The sequence below is a fragment of the Beta vulgaris genome, chromosome 4 (genome assembly GCF_026745355.1).
Source record: "Beta vulgaris subsp. vulgaris cultivar EL10 chromosome 4, EL10.2, whole genome shotgun sequence".
In the NCBI taxonomy this organism is placed as follows: Eukaryota; Viridiplantae; Streptophyta; class Magnoliopsida; order Caryophyllales; family Amaranthaceae; genus Beta; species Beta vulgaris.
In genome coordinates, this window is record NC_079205.1 from 33887688 (window position 1) to 33906791 (window position 19104).

At 35.9% G+C, this 19104-nt stretch overlaps 2 long non-coding RNA genes across 3 annotated transcripts; one reads left to right on the forward strand and one right to left on the reverse strand.

Moving 5' to 3' along the window:
* The first annotated feature begins 600 nt into the window (after window positions 1–600).
* On the forward strand, window positions 601–3146 carry LOC125496942 (uncharacterized). The gene is made up of 3 exons (XR_007273387.2): window positions 601–761; window positions 855–911; window positions 2557–3146. It is a non-coding gene; the product is annotated as an uncharacterized LOC125496942 (long non-coding RNA).
* Window positions 3147–6523: 3377 nt separating this feature from the next.
* Window positions 6524–8169, reverse strand: LOC125496943 (uncharacterized). 2 transcript variants are annotated; one of them, XR_007273389.2, is made up of 2 exons: window positions 7888–8169; window positions 6524–6914 (listed from the first exon to the last, which is right to left on the reverse strand). It is a non-coding gene; the product is annotated as an uncharacterized LOC125496943 (long non-coding RNA). The 2 variants fall into 2 exon arrangements; XR_007273388.2 differs by having other exon boundaries at window positions 7862–8169.
* Window positions 8170–19104: the final 10935 nt, after the last annotated feature.

Consider the following 19104-nt stretch of genomic DNA (forward strand, 5'->3'; position numbering starts at 1 on the left):
AACAGATCGAATTTGAATGAACAATTGAGGAAACGAGAATTCCGTTGAGGCCATGAACGGCGACATCAGACCTCAAGTAGAGGTCAGGAGAAGAGACGCGAACTCCATCAATGGCGACGAATCGGCGACCAGAAGAAGTGACGAAGACGACATGGTTGACGCCTCAGTCTCAAGGTAAGGATTTGAAGAGAGAGAAACATTGCGAAACTCTTCAAACGTGAGTCGACGAGGAACAACATGGAAGCAAAAGAGGTTGAAGCTGTTAGCTTGAGAGCGAAAATGGCGTTTCAAGAAATTAGGTGAGAGAATCATGTTTGAGAATGAGGAGTAAGAGAAAGAAAATCAGGTGGGAGGAATGAAATTCTAGGCACGCGTATGGTTAAATCATGACCATTCAAAAATCATTTTATAAATCTGACGGCTCAGATTAACTGATTTCAGTTTTCAGCTTTATTGTTGTTTTCACAAGATCCTATTCCTATATATATATATATATATATATATATATATATATATATAGAATTGGGTTCATATGAGAACCACCCTTATGGTGAGAACTACCTTATGGTGAGAACCACCTTATAAACCGTTAGATTAATGAGATGAAGTAACTCACAACCGTTAGATCATCTCGACTTGTACGCACAAAAAATTTCCAATCTAGGGTCGTGCAGCTTCTTTCCATTTTTGTCATTTCTCTTTCTCTCTCCTATTTCGCACTTTCTCTCTCCTATTTCGCATTTTCTCTCTCCTAATTCACAGTAAGTTTTCGTATTTCTTCTACTTTCGTTCGCTTAGTTGATTTTTGATGATTATTGTGGTTAATTTCGCACTTTCTCTCTCCTATTTCGCAGTTCATTGGAATACATCGCAGTAACTTCTTCGTTCTCCGGTTAAGGTCTTCGCAATACGTAATCTTCTTCTCAATTTCTTTGATTTTTTCTTTAGATCTTGTGCATTTGTTGTTGTTTTCTGGAGATCTAAGGTTAGAGATTGTAAATTGAAATGTTAATCGTATGGAAAGTTAAATTAGGGTTTGCTTGTGTTACTTTTGCATGATTTTCGCATGTTTTTTTGCTGTTCTGTTGATTGGCATTTGCCAATAACTCAGTAGTTTTTGGATTAAAATTGCTTCAATCACCAACATTGTTACTCAAAATTCATCATCTGCTTACTTCAATGGTCGCGGTAATCTTCTTCATTTCTCTCCTTCTTTCCTTTATCTCGTTTTCAATTTCTATACTTTCGATTTCGAGATAATTATAGTTATTGCGCAAAAGAGGATTCTGAAGTTGAGGAACCTCAATTGTTCCTAAAATCTGTAAGACATGAATGCAAATTAGGGTTTTGCAACATTAGTCGTCCCCTTTCTATGTTTGATGCTATGATATCTTTGAGTCCTCTTCCTAGTATAATTGATTTCAATCAGCTTTTAAGTGCAATGTGTAAGATGAAACCCAACCCCCCTTTCTCCACTGTTATTTCTCTCTTTAGGCAGCTTCAGCTATCCGGCATCTCACCCGATCTTTATTCCCTCAACATCTGTGCCAATTGTTACTGCCGCTCTGGTCGTGTTGATTTCGGGTTTTCTGTTCTCGCCAAGCTGTTTAAGTTTGGCCATCAACCCAATATTGTCACTTTCAATACCTTAATTAATTGGCGTTTGCTGTTCTTTTCTTGACCGAAATGAAACTCAGTAGTGGTGGTTCAAATCCTATCCATGTGTTTGACAAGTTATAATTGGCAATTTAGATGGATTACTACTAAAGGGCAATGTGTGCATGTGTTGATTATGTGGTGGGTGTTTGCTGTTTTAGTAGAAATATATGTTGCTTCATTAAGATTCACCCTTCTTTTTTTTGACCAGCAACTTATTATTAGAATCACTACACTTAGTCACAACTCACAAGTGTTGTGTGATGTTGGTGAAATGTAATGTGAATTTTGTTTACTAATTTTTCAGGTACTTAAATTTTTTTCTACTTCAATCATTTTGTACTTCTTGTTTTAATCTTGTAAATGGAGGCAGTGGTTTAGTGAAGTAATTAATAGCTAGTACTTTGAATTTTTCCATTAAACTAGTGCAGATTGTAGTATTATGCTCTTTTTTCTTTTTCTTTTTCATGAAATTCCTGAATTCTGTCAAAAACATTAGGCAGAGAAGCATTGATTTGGTTATTCAAGTTATGAAAGCATATTTGTGTTTTTAGTGTCACTCATCTTATGATATTTCGAATATTGCATGTGCCAATGCCAACAACTTGTTAGCTGACTATTATCTACTTGATAAGGAGCTATGATGCTACTTAGAAAAAAAAAACGACATGCATGCCTTATTGCTGTACCCTCATTGTAGCTCAGTAGCTCTACAAAGCTGAAACTTCATTTGTTTCTGCCAATTGCGCGAGCCTTGCTTTTATAAGCATTTCTATCGATTGTTCCTTTGAGATTGAAGTTTGCTTGAGGCTGCATGTTTAGGATAGAAGTCGCTAGGTGGTACTTCTTTATTTCAACTTATAACTGAATTGCTCTTTTTATTGGATTTTCTGGTTTCAGTGAACTGTGATGTGATAATGGAGCGAAGAAAGGGTCTTTCTGAATGCTTCGGACTGATGTACTTGTTTATAGAAATCTGCTGGTTGGGTTTCAGCACATTATCTTGAACTTTCAGCTTTGTAGCAAAGAACTTATGAGAAGCTTCGGACTGATTAAGAACCTTCTTGTGGTTTGCTTATATATTGTGCAGTAGGTTGCCATCTTTGTCTGCACTGTGTGTGCAGTCTCTAAACCTACTTGTATAGTTGTATCTAATATCTAACTGAATACTGGTTTAGCTCTAAATACCATTATTCAATGTTTTTTTTCACAAATTTGTGGTGAGAATCTACCCTATATAGCTGTTACCCATGAGGCTTGTAGTTTTTGTGAGGTTGCCACCTGTGGGCTGTGGCAGGGTTTGTGAAGAGAACAGCAAGTGCATAGACTGGCTTACCAAACTCCCTCAGTTAGACTTCTGCTTTTCTTCATTGTTTAAGCTTTCTCCAATTTGACCGAAGGAAGCAAGGATTCTTTTTATGTTTTTTCTTTGAGTACCAGCTGGATCTCTTAACATTTTTATTGACAATAGATAGGAAGTTTATGCATAATTTGAGTTTCCTTTTCTTTCCATATTGCATACAAGTATTTCTTCGTTTTCTTCCTGTTTTTGCAGAAGAGTGGTCCACTTCCTTCTCTTATGTCTTTTGTCAAAAATTGGGTACAATTAATTTTGTTTTTACAAAGAAAGGCTGCTGCAGCGTAGTCTTTATGCTAGAGGCCCTTTTTACCTATAGTCACAATTCATTTGAAGCAATACAAAATGTGATGAATATTCGTGGCTGTCGTTTCTGTATTTTTAATTCTTTAGTCATATCATAATACCTCTAGGCTGTACGAGAAGTACCTCTAATATATACGACAAGTTATGGTGTCCCTTAGAAAATTTTTATTATTTTTCTAAACATATACAAGAAATAACTCTAGCCTTTACGAGAAGTACCTCTAATGTATACGAGAAGTACCTCTACGTTATACGAGAAGTACCTCTACTCTAAAGGAGAAGTACCTCTAATGTATACGACAAGTGATGGTGTCCCCTAGAAAATTTTCTTAAAAATTGAAAGTAATTTTATTTTTATTATTTTTCTAAAGAATACGAGAAATGCTTCTAGCCTTCACGAGAAGTACCTCTAGGCTATACGAGAAGTACGTCTAAGCTATATGAGAAGTACCTCTAGGCTATATGAGAAGTACCTATAAGGTACAAAAGATGTACCCCTATGTTATACAAGAAGTACCTCTACTCTACAGAAGAAATACCTTTAATGTATACGAGAAGTACCTCTACGTTATACGAGAAGTACCTCTAGGCTATACGAGAAGTACCTTTAGGCTATCTAAGAAGTACCTCTATGCTATACAAGAAGTACTTCTACTCTAGAGGAGAAATACCTCTAGGCTATACAAGAAGTACCTCTAGGCTATACGAGAAGTACCTCTATGTTATACGAGAAGTACCTCTACTCTAAAGGAGAAGTACCTCTAATGTATACGACAAGTGATGGTGTCCCTTATAAAATTTTGTTAAAAATTGAAAGTATTGTTATTTTTATTATTTTTTTATTTTTTCTAAAGATATACGAGAAAAACCTCTAGCCTTCACGAGAAGTACCTCTAGGCTATACGAGAAGTACCTCTACGCTATAAGAGAAGTACCTCTAGGCTATACGAGCAGTACCTCTAAGGTATACAAGAAGTATCTCTACTCTAAAGGAGAAGTACCTTTAATGTATACGAGAAGTACCTCTAGGTTCTACGAGAAGTACCTCTATGTTATACGAGAAGTACCTTTACTCTAAAGGAGAAGTACTTCTAATGTATACGACAAGTGATGGTGTCCCCTAAAAAATTTTGTTAAAAATTGTAAGTATTTTTATTTTTATTATTTTTCTAAAGATATACGAGAAATCCTCTAGCCTTGACGAGAAGTACCTCTAGGCTATACGAGAAGTACCTCTACGCTATACGAGAAGTACCTCTAGGCTTATAGGAGAGGTACCTCTAAGGTATACAAGAAGTACATCTACTCTAAAGGACAGTACCTCTAATGTATACGAAAGTACCTCTACGTTATACAAGAAGTACCTCAAGCTATATGAGAGGTATCTCTAGGCTATATGAGAAGTACCTTTAAGGTATACAAGAAGTACCCCTATGCTATACAAGAAGTACCTCCTCTAGACGAGAAAGTACCTCTAATGTATATGAGAAGTACCTCTACGTTATACGAGAAGTGCCTCTAGCTATACGAGAAGTACCTCTAGGCTATACGAGAAGTACCTCTAGGCTATACGAGAAGTACCTCTAAGGTATACAAGAAGTACATCTACTCTAGAGGAGAAGTACCTCTAGCCTATACGAGAAGTACCTCTACGTTATACAAGAAGTACCTCTATGTTATACGAGAAGTACCTCTACTCTAAAGGAGAAGTACCTCTAATGTATACGACAAGTGATGGTGTCCCCTATAAAATTTCGTTAAAAATTGAAAGTATCTTTATGTTTATTTTTTTTCTAAAGATATACGAGAAATACTTCTAGCCTTCACGAGAAGTACCTCTAGGCTATACGAGAAGTACCCCTAAGCTATATGAGAAGTACCTCTAGGCTATACGAGAAGTACCTCTACTCTAAAGGAGAAGTACCTCTACTCTAAAGGAGAAGTACCTCTAATGTATACGAGAAGTACCTTTAGGTTCTACGAGAAGTACCCCTATGCTATACAAGAAGTACCTCTACTCTAAAGGAGAAGTACTTCTAATGTATACGACAAGTGATGGTGTCCCTTAGAAAATTTTGTTAAAAATTGTAAGTATTTTTATTTTTATTATTTTTCTAAAGATATACGAGAAATACCTCTAGCTTATACGAGAAGTACCTCTACGCTATACAAGAAGTACCTCTAGGCTATACGAGAAGTACCTCTAAGGTATACAAGAAGTACATCTACTCTAAAGGAGAAGTACCTCTAATGTATACGAGAAGTACCTCTACGTTATACGAGAAGTAGCTCTAGGCTATACGAGAAGTACCTCTAGGCTATACAAGAAGTACCCCTATGCTATATAAGAAGTATCCCTATGCTATATAAGAAGTACCCTTATGCTATGCAAGAAGTACCTCTACTCTAGAGGAGAAGTACCTGTTATGTATACGAGAAGTACCTCTACTTTATACGAAAAGTACCTCTAATGTATATGACAAGTGATGGTATCCCCTAGAAAAGTTTTTTAAAAATTGAAATTATTTTTACTTTATTTTTATTATTTTTATTATTTTTCTAAAGATATACAAGAAATACTTCTAACCTTCACGAGAAGTACCTCTAGGATATACGAGAAGTACCTCTACGCTATATGAGAAGTACATGGATAAGGCTTGATGAAGAATACATGGATCTTGATATAGGCCCAGATTTCTCTAGCTCACTTTGCTTCAATGATCGACTCAACACTAGCCCAATATACTTAAATACTTCAATTTAACATCTAACCTGTGAACCAAACTCCAATTGACTCGTATATGGCATTTGTTAATTGTTACTTGGCTTTGCTTCATGCATAGGCAGACTAGGAGAAGCTCATTTCTTATGTTTCCATTGACTCTCCATTATGAAATGTAGACTCATGCATCCGGTTGGGCCGAAGCCCAGATATGACCAATTACTAAAGATATTTTTATTTTTGTGGTAGAGCTAAAATCTTGTTAGCTATTATATGAATACAACATGAGAAGTATTCAAGGAAGAGAATAAATCTTAAAATACGATACTTAATCTATCTATCATTTCCACTCTCAAATTGGTCGTTAATCTAAATTTATGATTTTAGATACCTATACTAAATTTAAGGTATCGCCTATACCTTACTTTAACATGGTTGGTGGCACACTAACAAATACAGAACCATTTAGTAACTTAAACTCATTTTACTATATAAAACTTCATTAACAAAAAACACTTATTACAAAGTTGAATGTCCACCCCAAAATATAAAACTATAATTGCAATTGACTTCTTGCAGATTTAAGTAGATAACACGAGAAAATAACTCGCCTCAAATATAAAACTAGTACATAGCATCACAATAAAATACGAGTATATAAACTAAGATAGCAGCAAGCAAAAACAAGCCATTATGTGATTAATATAGACTACATAAAAAGTAGAATGTTCATAGTTATATCTTGACTATGACAACCAAATTTAATGCTGCAAGAGTGCTATAAGAACATCTTCTTTAACAGCGTTGTTGTGGTCTAGAGAAGCCATCAACTCATAAAGTGTTTCACTCATGCCATCTACTTCCAAATGGATCCTGCACATACAAAAAAAAAGGTTATCTATAAAGGTAATATCCTGCATATATTTAAAGAATTACAAAATGTTTGGTCTATAGTTAAAGAATTATAGATTAGTAACTTTTACAGAGGATGAAAAGAAGCATCTATAAAGAACAGCAAAACAAAAAATCTCAAAGCATAAATATAGTGCATTTTTCCACATTTACAGGATCAAGGGATATAAAACTGAAGAGAGCAATATACAAGAAGTAGATGATTGCTCAGTTTGATTAAGGCACAACAGAGGTACATGGCAAGGGATGATGGCCATCCCTAAAATGTACCGTCAAGATTAAAAAAGCATACCAGAAACTCGTAGTTCTTAGCTTATCTATCTCCACGACACGCTATCGCACACCCTTAAAAAACATCAAACACCCTCTGTTATGAAGTGTAGATAACTACATAAGGTAACTCTTAACTCACTCACTAACCAGTTTCACAAAAACAGCCCAAGAGTCTCTTAATTTCAACACAAATTTAGCATGAAACCCAAATCAGTCTAGTGTACTGTTGAAAGTGCATGTTCGCAATAATAGAGCCACTCAGCCACATAATTTGTTTGGGAAAACATGAACAAACACATGGAAGACAAACAATATTTTCTTGAACAGTAATGAGTGGAAAAGTAAAAGTTCTAAATACAAGAATAAGAAGTTCAAGTCTTCACTAAATCAATAAATGGACTACTATGAATACTAAATATTGCAAGTTTTGTAGATTAGGAACCTTACACAATACATTGAAGTATTTGAAGGTACCTTTAGGTTTAACTCAGTTCAATAATCCGATTCAATAATCCGAGAATTCGACAATTTAACATCAAGTTCAGAAACAAATTGAAGTATTTGAAGATAAATTCAGCAACAAATAAAGAAATTCACAATCTACAATTTAAACACAAAGTTTTGAAATTTCTTACGCAACCAAGCAGAGAAGTTGCGTTACCGACAAAAAATTCAGAATTTGTTCGCCAATTTCATGAAAAATCCTTGATTTCTTGTTATATGTTCGTGGAATTTTGAATTGAATTTGGTGTTCTTGGAAGATCGAAGGAATCGCGAGGATGAGAATTGCATGAGGGAGAAGAGAAAAAATGAGCGTTCACTTTGTTGCTGAATTTGCAGTATTTTCGGGCTTTTTTTTTCTAAGGAAAGTATTTTGGGCTTTCTCATATAGTATGGGAGAGTTCTCACCATAAGGTGGTTCTCACCTTAAAGAGGTTCTCACTAGAACCCAACCCTATATATATATATATATATATATATGTATGTATGTATATATATATCTATATATGTATATATGTATGTATGTATATATGTATGTATGTATATATATATCTATATATGTATATATGTATGTATGTATATATGTATGTATGTATGTATATATGTATGTATATATGTATATATGTATGTATATATGTATGTATGTATGTATATATGTATGTATATATGTATATATGTATGTATATATGTATATATGTATATATGTAGATATATATGTATATATGTATATGTATATGTATATATGTATATGTATATGTATATATGTATATGTATATGTATATATATATATGTATATATATATATATGTATATATAAGAGTAACTATTACCACTTTTAGGGTAACTTTTATCATTTTTAGGGTAACTTTTGGCAAGTTTAGGGTAATTTTATATATATTTCAAGGGTAACTTTAAGCACTTTTAGGGTAACTTTATATGCTATAAGAGTAACTTCTTCCATATCTAAGGTAACCATATATATTTCAAGGGTTAACTAACCTTATAGTAGTATATTAACTTTTGTTTCTGGCATGTTTAATTTTGTTTTGTTGAGCTCATTTCTACTACTGAATTGTCCATTTATCGGTTCTAAAATTATCAAAAAATTAACAATTAATCATCAAACCACATAACTTTCAAACCAGAAAACAGAGAAATTCAAAATTATTCAGCCTCAATCAATAATCAAAACAGAGATAATTCTTCGTTTGAGGAAACGAGAATTCCGTTGAGGCCATGAACGGCGACGTCAGACCTAAAGTAGAGATCAGGAGAAGAGACGCGAACTCCATCAACGGTGATGAATCGGCGACCAGAAGAAGTGATGAAGACGACATGGCCTGGCGCAAGAGTCCCAAGGTAAGGATTTGAGGAGAGAGAAACATTGTGAAGCTCTGCAAACGTGAGTCGACGAGGAACGACATGGAAGCGAAGGGAGTGAACGTAGGTGAAGGCGTAAGTGGACATGTCGAGAGAGAAGAGTACGGAGTTTGGAGGTGCAGAAAGGTGAATCCATGGCGGCCGACGCCATTATTGACTGAGGTTGAGTTATATTTGTGAGAAAAGATTTGAATGGAGAGGTCAGAGACTGCGATGGAGTTACCGAAGAGGTCGAAGCCGTTAGCTTGGAGAGCGAAAATGGCGGATTCGAGATTACGGAGAGAGAGGTCTGCTATGGAAGTTGAGATGAGGAGAGAGAAAATCGCCGATGAGAGGTAGCTGCGAACGACGGTGAGAAGGTAGTAGAGAAAAAATCACCTTTGAGAAAGGAGGGGTAAGAGAGAGAAAGTCATGTGCTTCTAGTAGTTCTAGATGACCAAGCTAAGCGAGAATAAAACGAGATTTGATGGTTAAAAAACCAAGCGAAATCGGACGGTCAAGATTAGATTTTTTCAGTTTTCATCCTAGGAGTGGTTTTCACAAGATCCAATTCTTATATATATATATGATACCATCACAACCATAAAATCGTTCCCTATCATGATTATACGTTCCAATGGAAGAATTCATAACCTAACATGATACTAGTATTTGTAGCTGAACTGGTACGCGTACGTACCTTATAAAGAAGAATCTTCTCTGACTAATTACACGCTCTGCTTATGAAATTGGGACCTAAACGAATAAGGAAATACTTCAGTGCTACGTCCTTGATATTGTTAACATAGAACAACGTGACTAGCTATATAAAACTTAGTATTTCGGAGTATAAAAATAACTAATCTGGTTGCTCATTAGTCTTCTTTCCTTTCATAACTCTATTGAACTTAACGTCTTTTAAAAATAATAACAATGTGCAAAGCTAATTTTAGTTAGCTTAATAACAAACTAGCTTTTTATGCAGTCGATGCGTGCGATGACATTTTTAGGCCTAATTATTACTAAGTAGTAAACAAAAAGAAAATGCAAGTTAGTATTTTAAGTTCACCTTCATTTTGTGAATAAGATTCTTTGAAATACAATCAAATAGTACTCCTTCTACATTCTGTTCTTTCTTTTGCAGTCATTAACTCTTTGCATTTAAGTAGCATTACAATATTACTCCCTTAGTCAAACTTATCTCTATTGAACAAAAAAAAATTGAGTCCATATTATCTGTTACGTTGAATTGAATTTCCAATGCAACAATATTATAATTTTGCTAATTTATACTTTGATCTACACTTGTATTTGAAACCCATATTATAATTTGGCTAATTTATACTTTGATCCACACTTGTATTCGAAACCCAAAATTTTGAGTGACGTGTTGTAGCCTGTAGGCACATCCTTCTAGAATTTTAACAAAAATATTTCACTACCTTTTCCACTACTTGGCAACATCAGTATAATTCCACTACTTTTGCTATTCATTTTCTCTCTCCTCTCACTACAAATCTACAAACCATATTATCAAGGAACCTAGTTCATCAAACTATACACTATACAATAAGAAAATTAGCCTTTTCAAGTATTAAGCAAAGCAGTAGATCTAATTCATCAAAAATCCATTAGCCGTATTGACCACTTTTGAAGGAAGCAAACCAATTTCAGTTTTTTCTTGGGTCGATTTTCTAACAAAGAAAGGTAATTTCTTAAATCAACTTCAGTTTTTTCTTGGGTCGATTTTCTATCATCCCAAAATTTAATCCGAAAAGTATGAATCAATTTCAGTTTTTTTTCCCTTGCCTAACATCTAAATTATGATTTCAAAAAACTTATATTTAAAATTTTCATCAGTCTCATATTTAAAATTATATTTGAGATAAAATTGTAAATTTTCGTTCACAATTTGATATTGGAATTTAAAAAAAAAAATCTTTTCTTTTATCTTGTCTTCTGATTTAACATGAAAATGAACTAAATTTAAGTTGTATAAAAGCCCTTTTTTCCATTTCAAAATTTTACAGTTGTCTTGGTGCTTAATTTCACTATTTGTTTTCACAAAATAATGTAATTTTTTTTTCTGAAAATGGTTTTAGCAAATTAATTTAATTTTTTTCTGAAAATTGATTTTTGCAAAAACCATTCGCGAAAACTTTGATTTTGTTTTTTTTTCAAAATTTATTTGTGAAAATGGTTTTTTTGCAAAAATTATGAGCAGAATTTTTAATATTGGAATTTCAAAAAAAAAAACTAAATTTGTTGCTTTTATCTTGTTCTCTCATTTCATGTGAAAATAAAGGGTTAAATTTAAGTCTTTTTTAACTAATTGCTATCATCTCCCTTTTGTCTGTTAGTCGCTACATAACAATTGCTATTGTTTTTTCAACTAATTTGAAATAACTTGGAATATTAAAAGAATTATGTACCTTTTTGGAAGTTTGCAAATCGCTGATGGACGAATGTGTGATATCCCCGTCGAAATTTTATGTTTTTTATAGATTTTTATGTATAGCGTGTATAGGTAAAGAATAATTTGTAAGTGAAATTTGTGAGTTCTTGAGAACAATGATTTGAATAACCAGGTTATTATAACCTCACAACTACAAATAATAATCTGATTTCTTTTACTAACTTTATACCTTACTTATATTTACAAAACTTAATAAGATTTACAACTTAAATCCACTTACAAACTTAATCAATTTATAACTTACTCTAATTACGATTTAATTAAATTACAACTTAATATTATAAAAACCGAATTATACAATATTAAGTAATAAAGGAGAAATTATATTATATACATATTAATTTATACGGTTTTTCCACCATATACCCCTGACAAATTTTTTTTTGCACTATATACCCTTTCAATTTTCCAAATTCACCATATACCCTTCACTTTTCAAAAAATACACCCACTTACACTTAATGACCAACGACGTTAATGTCCGTTAGTCATTAGCCCCTAATCCTCTGCTAACCCAAGTTAACTAGCCTAAACCCTAACCTCTTTTAGCCTAATTAATCCTAAACCCTAGCCTAATCAGCCCTCGAACCTTAAACCTACCTTAACCATCCACCCACCACCTCTCCCCCCCCCCCCCACCCCAGCCGCAACCCCCTCACCTTTCCCTGACAACGCCACGCCCTCCCCTTTCCCCGACTACCCCACCCCCTCCCCTTTCCCCGGCAACCCCACCAACGAACACTAAATCGACTAGCGTCGTAATAATCGTCCAAATCGACGGAGAGAAAGTCGTCGGGATCGAAGTTGTCATCCATGGCGGAGGAGAGAGAGAGAGAAGGGAGAAAGGGAGGGAGGGTTGTGGGACTGTGGAGGAAGGGAAAGGGAAAGGGGGTTGCAGGACTGCGGGAAAGGGGAGAAGGAGGGGCGACTGCGGGGGGTGGTGGGTCACAAGTGCGCGACTGCAGGTGGGGAGGGGGGTCACAGGTGCGCGACTGCAGGGGTAGGGTGGGGTGCAAAAATCCGGTGGGGGTGGGGTACGATGCGAAAATACGGTGGGGGTGGGGGAGGGTGGGGTGCGAAAATCCGGTGGGTGGGGTAGTGTAACACCCCGATAATTCTCTCTTTTCAGAAATACCTTTATAGTATAAAAGTAGAGAATTACTCAAGTATTATCGCCCGTGTGATAACGTATCGACTTATTCAGAATTTTGCAACGGAAACATATAACTAAACTTAAACCTTTTATTATAAATAAATAAATAAACAAGTATTTAAAAATCAACAATCTAAATGAGTCTTATTCAAACCAACTTATTAATGTATATTCCTACTAATGCAGAAAAATAAAATAAACTAGTTACACATTCTCTCAATTCCAGATTCTCAATGATGCACATCTACGAACTTGTAATGTCAATACTTTACTGAATCTGCTCACCAAAATGGGTCATCACATGATCAATAAGGCAAAGCCATGATCACACACACAAACAAAGCATGTAATCAGCAAAGCTGAGTACTACATACTAAAAGATAAACATTCCTAACATGATACTACATAAATAACATGTAGGGATAAATAATAATATAATCATATAACATTCTGCAGACACTTTTTACTTAAATAACTCTAAACATCTTTTTATTACTCAAATGGAATAGTTACTGAACCCGAGCTGTTCTACCGCCAATGCCTTCATTAAGAAGACGAAATACGGGCGCGACTCCGTATTCCAGAATGACCTGCGATATCGAGGAACCTTTGAAAAATAAAAGAGGGATGGTGATCAATCCATCTCCTAGAAAAAGCCATGGGCTACCACCATGTACTCCAACTCCCAATGTTCAACTCTAGACGTGCACAAGTCTAAAGTCTACAATTATTCTCGTTATACTTTACGTTAATTACCAATTATTACTTGTTATGACACACATACAAGCAACATAGAAATAACAATCAAATAGTCACAACTGAACTTCTTTTATCTTAGGATTTAGTAAGTGATCACAACTCACAACCCAAGATCATTTCCTTTAATCTCAATCTTCTTCTTTGTTGAACCTAGCCAACAATCCAACTTACCTTTACAAAAGCATAATTTATCAACTTACCAAATAAGGCCCACAGTCCTCATAAAGTAGTGAAAATAATAATAATATATAAGGTAACATATGAATAACATGATTCAATCCCTATAACAAATATTAATTCCTCATGTGAATTAATAAATAAAATCCCCTTCCACATGCTTGCATCAATTATTCCATACAAACATGAAAATCTTTACTCATAATAAATCTCAAAATCACATGCTTGCACACAGGCATAAAACATGTAACAACCAATCATGCTAGAAATCGCATATGAACTTAATAAGTTCCTATACATGATACTAAAATTCTTTCTCCTTAAATCAGGATACTAATCACATAGCACACAGGTTTGTACGTACCTTGTGTAAACTAGTCGGCAGACCACTTTTAATTCTTTAAAAGTCTCCTACAAAATATTCTCCGCCTAGAAATCAATATAAACTAAAATCAATACTCTTAAATAAAAATATAGCAACTCTAAAATATTTAAAATCCCCTTTAAACATCTTCAAAGGTTGATTTTTTTTTTTTTTGACAAGAAATACAGAATTTATTCATTCAAAAACATGGTATCAACATTTACATCAGTAAGAGCTTCCTGTGGACCTTCCTCCACCCAAACTCTAAGCTCGTCAAAGTTTCCACTAAGTTGAGCTAATCTATGAGCTACTCTGTTGCCTTGCCTTGTCTTCCAGTATGAGTGAACTTGATTTGAGTAAAGCTATTAGCTAGTTGCAGAATATCATGGACAATGAAGCCAAAGATCGAGCTCTCTTTAATCTGCCTCTTTAAGGACTTGTAGAGTTTGAGATTGTCAACTTCCAACACAACATCGAAAAAACCTGCCTCCATTGCAATACTCAGCGCATGTCTCGCCGCCAAAGCTTCGGCCACAGCAACATCATCATTTCCCTGCACAGTGTTACAGGTAGCAAGCATGACATCACCTACATCATCCCTCACCACTCCTCCAAGACCGAATCTGCCATCTGAGAAACAAGCTGCATCAGAATTGATTTTGTAACTATTTGCATCGGGAGGTTTCCACATTTGTCTGCTGGCTACTGGTGCGAGCTTTGTCTTCAGCTGGGCTTCATTCGCCTTGTTATATTCTCCAATGCAAGTCGCAGCTCGTCTGATAACATCTTCCACCTGTACTTTCTTTTTCTCAAACACCCATGAGTTTCTTCGTAAGCAAATTCCCCAAAGAAGACTCCAAAAGAGACTCTACCATTCACTGTCAGTAAAATTGAGAGCAAGAGTCATACACCACTCTTTGAAAGAACTACAAACATCCCTGCTCACATCCAATCGAAGCGGAGAGGTATACCATATGATCTGGACTTCAGGGCATGAAACAAGAGCATGGGCCACAGTTTCTTCACATTCTCCACACGAGGGACATAAGGTATCAGTTATAATGCTACGAACTGCCAAATTTTTCCGGATTGGAACAGCTTAATGCAAGGCTTTCCACCCAAAATTTCTTATCTTTGGTGGTACAGCAGCCTCCCATAGTCTTTTCCATATCTTAGTGTTCGATTGATCTGACGAAGTAGCTCTGTCACTTTTTCTTGCATTTAACTCCAAATAATATGCACTTCGCACAGTATAATCACCATGCTTTGTGTGGTACCAAGTCCAACTATCACTTCCAACATATAGCACATTGGGAATTTTTTTAATCTCTCTTCTTTCCCAGGCTAGGAAATTTTCATTAAGAATAGTTTCATCCCAGCATCCACCATTCTTCAACTCATTTACCTTCTGAGTTTGTTCACATCTTCACCTTGCATATTAGTCACCCGGAACTTTGGAAAAGTAGGGACCCAGGGGTCCTTCCATATGCCAATGGAAGAACCATCCCCCAACAACCTTTAAAACACCTCTTTCAAGCAGATTTCTAGTTGACAAGATTGACCTCCATGTAAAACTAGCATTTGGGCTCACTTTTGCTCCCATAAAATCCGTGTTCGGGAAATACTTCATCTTTAACATGCGTACCATTAACGATTTTGTATATGAGAGAATTCGCCATGCCTGTTTGGCTAGCAAGGCTTTGTTAAAAGCTTGTAAATTTCTCATGCCTAACCCCCCTTCCTTCTTGGAGACTTGTAATTTATGCCACGCAATCCAAGCCGTACGCTTCTCTTCTTGTTTTTGACCCCAGAAAAAACCTCTGCACAATCTTTCCACTTCATTGAGAATACTTACCGGAATGTTAAAGCATTGCATAGCGTAAGTAGGAATAGCTTGCGCAATGGATTTAATAAGCACTTCTCTCCTCGCTTGTGATAAATAACCTTTTTTCCATCCCTTCAACTTCTTCCAAATCCTATCCTGAATAGTTTGGAAAACCCAAGTATTTATCATGTCCTTCCACAGCCTTAAAAGCTAACTTCATCTGAAGCATTTCTTTCTTAGGTGAGTCCAAATTTTGGCTAAAAGACACCTCTGATTTTTCCATATTCAGTTTTTGACCGGAAGCAGCTTCGTAGATAGCTAGAATCTCCAGAACATTCTCAACTTCATCTTCGGTTGCCCGGGTAAACAATAGGCTATCATCTGCAAAGAAAAGGTGGGAGATAGGATCCACCTTTTTCCAATTTTCACGCCATGAATCTGTTTCTTCTCTTCTGCATCTCTCAAAAGAGTAGATAAGCCCTCGACACATATAATAAACAGGAATGGGGACAATGGATCACCCTGTCGAAGTCCTCTGGAAAGGAGAAAACTCCTAGAAGGTTGCCCGTTTACTAGAATAGAGAAATTTGTAGAACGAACTCATCTCATAATAGAGTTGACAAAACAAGTAGAAAAACCCAATTTTATCATCAACTGCTCCAGAAAAATCCATTCCACCCTACCGTAAGCTTTGCTCATATCTAATTTTAGACCCAGGAACCCAGCATTGCCTTTTTTTCTTTTTTCTTAAATAATGGAAACACTCATATGCTACAAGAATATTATCAGTAATTAACCTACCCAAGATAAAACCACTCCGTGACTCGTGGATGATATCAGGTAGGACTTTTTGAAAGTCTATTAGCTAGGACTTCTGCTACCAATTTATACAGTACATTACATAAACTAATAGGTCTAAAATCCACCGGGGACTCACACGTTTTCTTTTTTGGAATTAAAACAATGTGAGTTTTATTAACAGACTCAATCTCCTCCCCTTTATTTAGGATTCCTAGCACACATTGAATTACATCTGGTCCTACTATACCCAAAAATTTTTGGTAAAAAATAGCACGCATACCATCTAGGCTTGGGGCTTTCGTTGGGTGCATTTGTTGCAGCGCTTCATAGACTTCTTCTCCGCTATAAGTGGTTGTTAACATCGTGATCATAGAGCTCTCCACCCTCGATTTCACTTTAGCAATTACAGGATCCACATCAACATCATTTGTTGTACCAAAGAGGCTCTAAAAATGGCGCACAAACAGCTCTGAAATTTGTTGCTCATTATCATATAAATTTCCAACTTCATCCTTCATAACTCGTATGTTGTTTCTCTGTAATCTTTGCTTAGCTTTTGCATGAAAAAACTTCGTGTTTTCATTCCCACTTTAAAGCCATTCTTGCCAGCTTCTTTGCTTCCAAAAAGTTTCTTCCCTGCTCTCGAGCTCATCCATGCATTCATCTATCGTCCTCATCTGAGCTATTATTTCTATTGTCTGCTCATCCTCCATAAGTGCCGCCATTCTCTGCTTACAATCTCTTAAGTCTTTTGCTACATTCCCAAATTTTTCTTTGCTCCAAGAAGTGAGTTTATGCGCTATTCGAGAGAGATTTGCAGCAACACATCCCCAATTTTCCCAAGCAGTTCGGATAACATTCTCACATGTTTCATCCCAGAGCCACATCTCCTCAAAACGGTACATATTCTTGAACACTAGTGGAAAAGTGAAGAAGGGTTGCGCTGAAAAAGGCCTGTAGGGCTGCGCTTTTTGACAGCAGCCCTTTCAATAAGAGCCCTTCACTTTTTAAGTAGGGTTGCGCTAGACAAGCGCAACCCTTCACAAGGAAGGGCTGCGCTTTTTAGGTAAAAGCGCAGCTCTTAAAGCTTAGAAGGGCTGCACTTTTTAGGTAAAAGCGCAGCCCTTCGAAGCCCGTTCCGCTTCCGAAAAGGTATCACAATAGGCAATCGGACTCCGTCGGCATGATTAGTGCAAATCATTTCAGGGTTTTTGCCGCAACGTTTCTGGGAGTTTTTGAGAGAGAAGAGAGGATGAGAGAGAAGGAGGAAGGAGGAGGGACGTGAGAGAAGGAGGAAAAGGGATGAGGGACGTGAGAGAGGAGAGAGAATGAGGGATAATATATTTGACGAAGCCCGCTTAATATTTGAAGCCCCGCGAACTTTTTTATTTCAAATTTTTTTAAGAAGGGTTGCGCTTTTCTTCAAAAGCGCAGCCCTACATAGCAGAAGGGCTGCGCTTTTAGGAAAAGCGCAGCCCTTCACTAGTAAGGCTGCGCTTTTTGGAAAAGCGCAGCCCTTCCTGCGCAGCCCTTTCTTTTTTTTCCCTAGTGGAATCTTCTATATATCTTTCGGATCCCCCAGCCCCATTTGCATACTTAGAAGAATAGGAAGGTGATCGGATCTCCGTTTCTCTAGGTGAGTGACAAAAGAGCCCATGAAGAGTTCCTTCCACCCTGAGCTTGCTAGGATTATCTATCTAGTCTCTCCTGCACATTTTCTTCCCCTCCCCTATTATTAGTCCAAGTGAATTGATGTCCAATGAACCCCAAGTCTTCTACATTGCATATATCTACCGCTCTCCGAAGGATGGCAGCTTCATCAAACTTGAAGCTTCCCCCTCCTTTTTTTTCGTGGACCATAAATTCATATCACCACCCCAAAGCCACGACATCTCCTCATCTTCTCTCAAGGATTCCATAAGAGCCCTAGTCTTATGTTTATTATCATCTTCCGGAAAACCTTAATAGCCTGTGAAGCGCCATAGGCTCACTCCCTCCATGTGAACCATGCCATCAATATGATTTTGAGAGAAAGACTTTATAGTAACATCCCACCCATTCCTCCACAATAAATCTACACTGCCTGTAATATTCCGTATTTTTTAGTAAGTTATTATTTATATTTTTATATAAGTTTTAGTTTTTAAAAAGGTTTTGTTTGCTAAAAAGGCTTATTATTTATTCGAAAGGCTTTTATAAGAAAGATTTTGGGTATTTAAAACAAATTTTAGCCCAAATGAATTTTGGGCCTAACTTTCCTAAGTTTTACATTCAAGTAGTTGGTGCAAAATAAAATTAAAAATATTTTAAAAATCATTTCAAAAAGGTTTGCAAAAAGAAAAGAAAAAAAAAAAGATTTCCGCCGCATCTCTGACGCATTATTTGATGAAGTTTTGTTTACCTTTGTTTTTGTTTTTTTCTCTTTGCTTATCTTTTACTTATTTTATCTTATATAATTACGTGT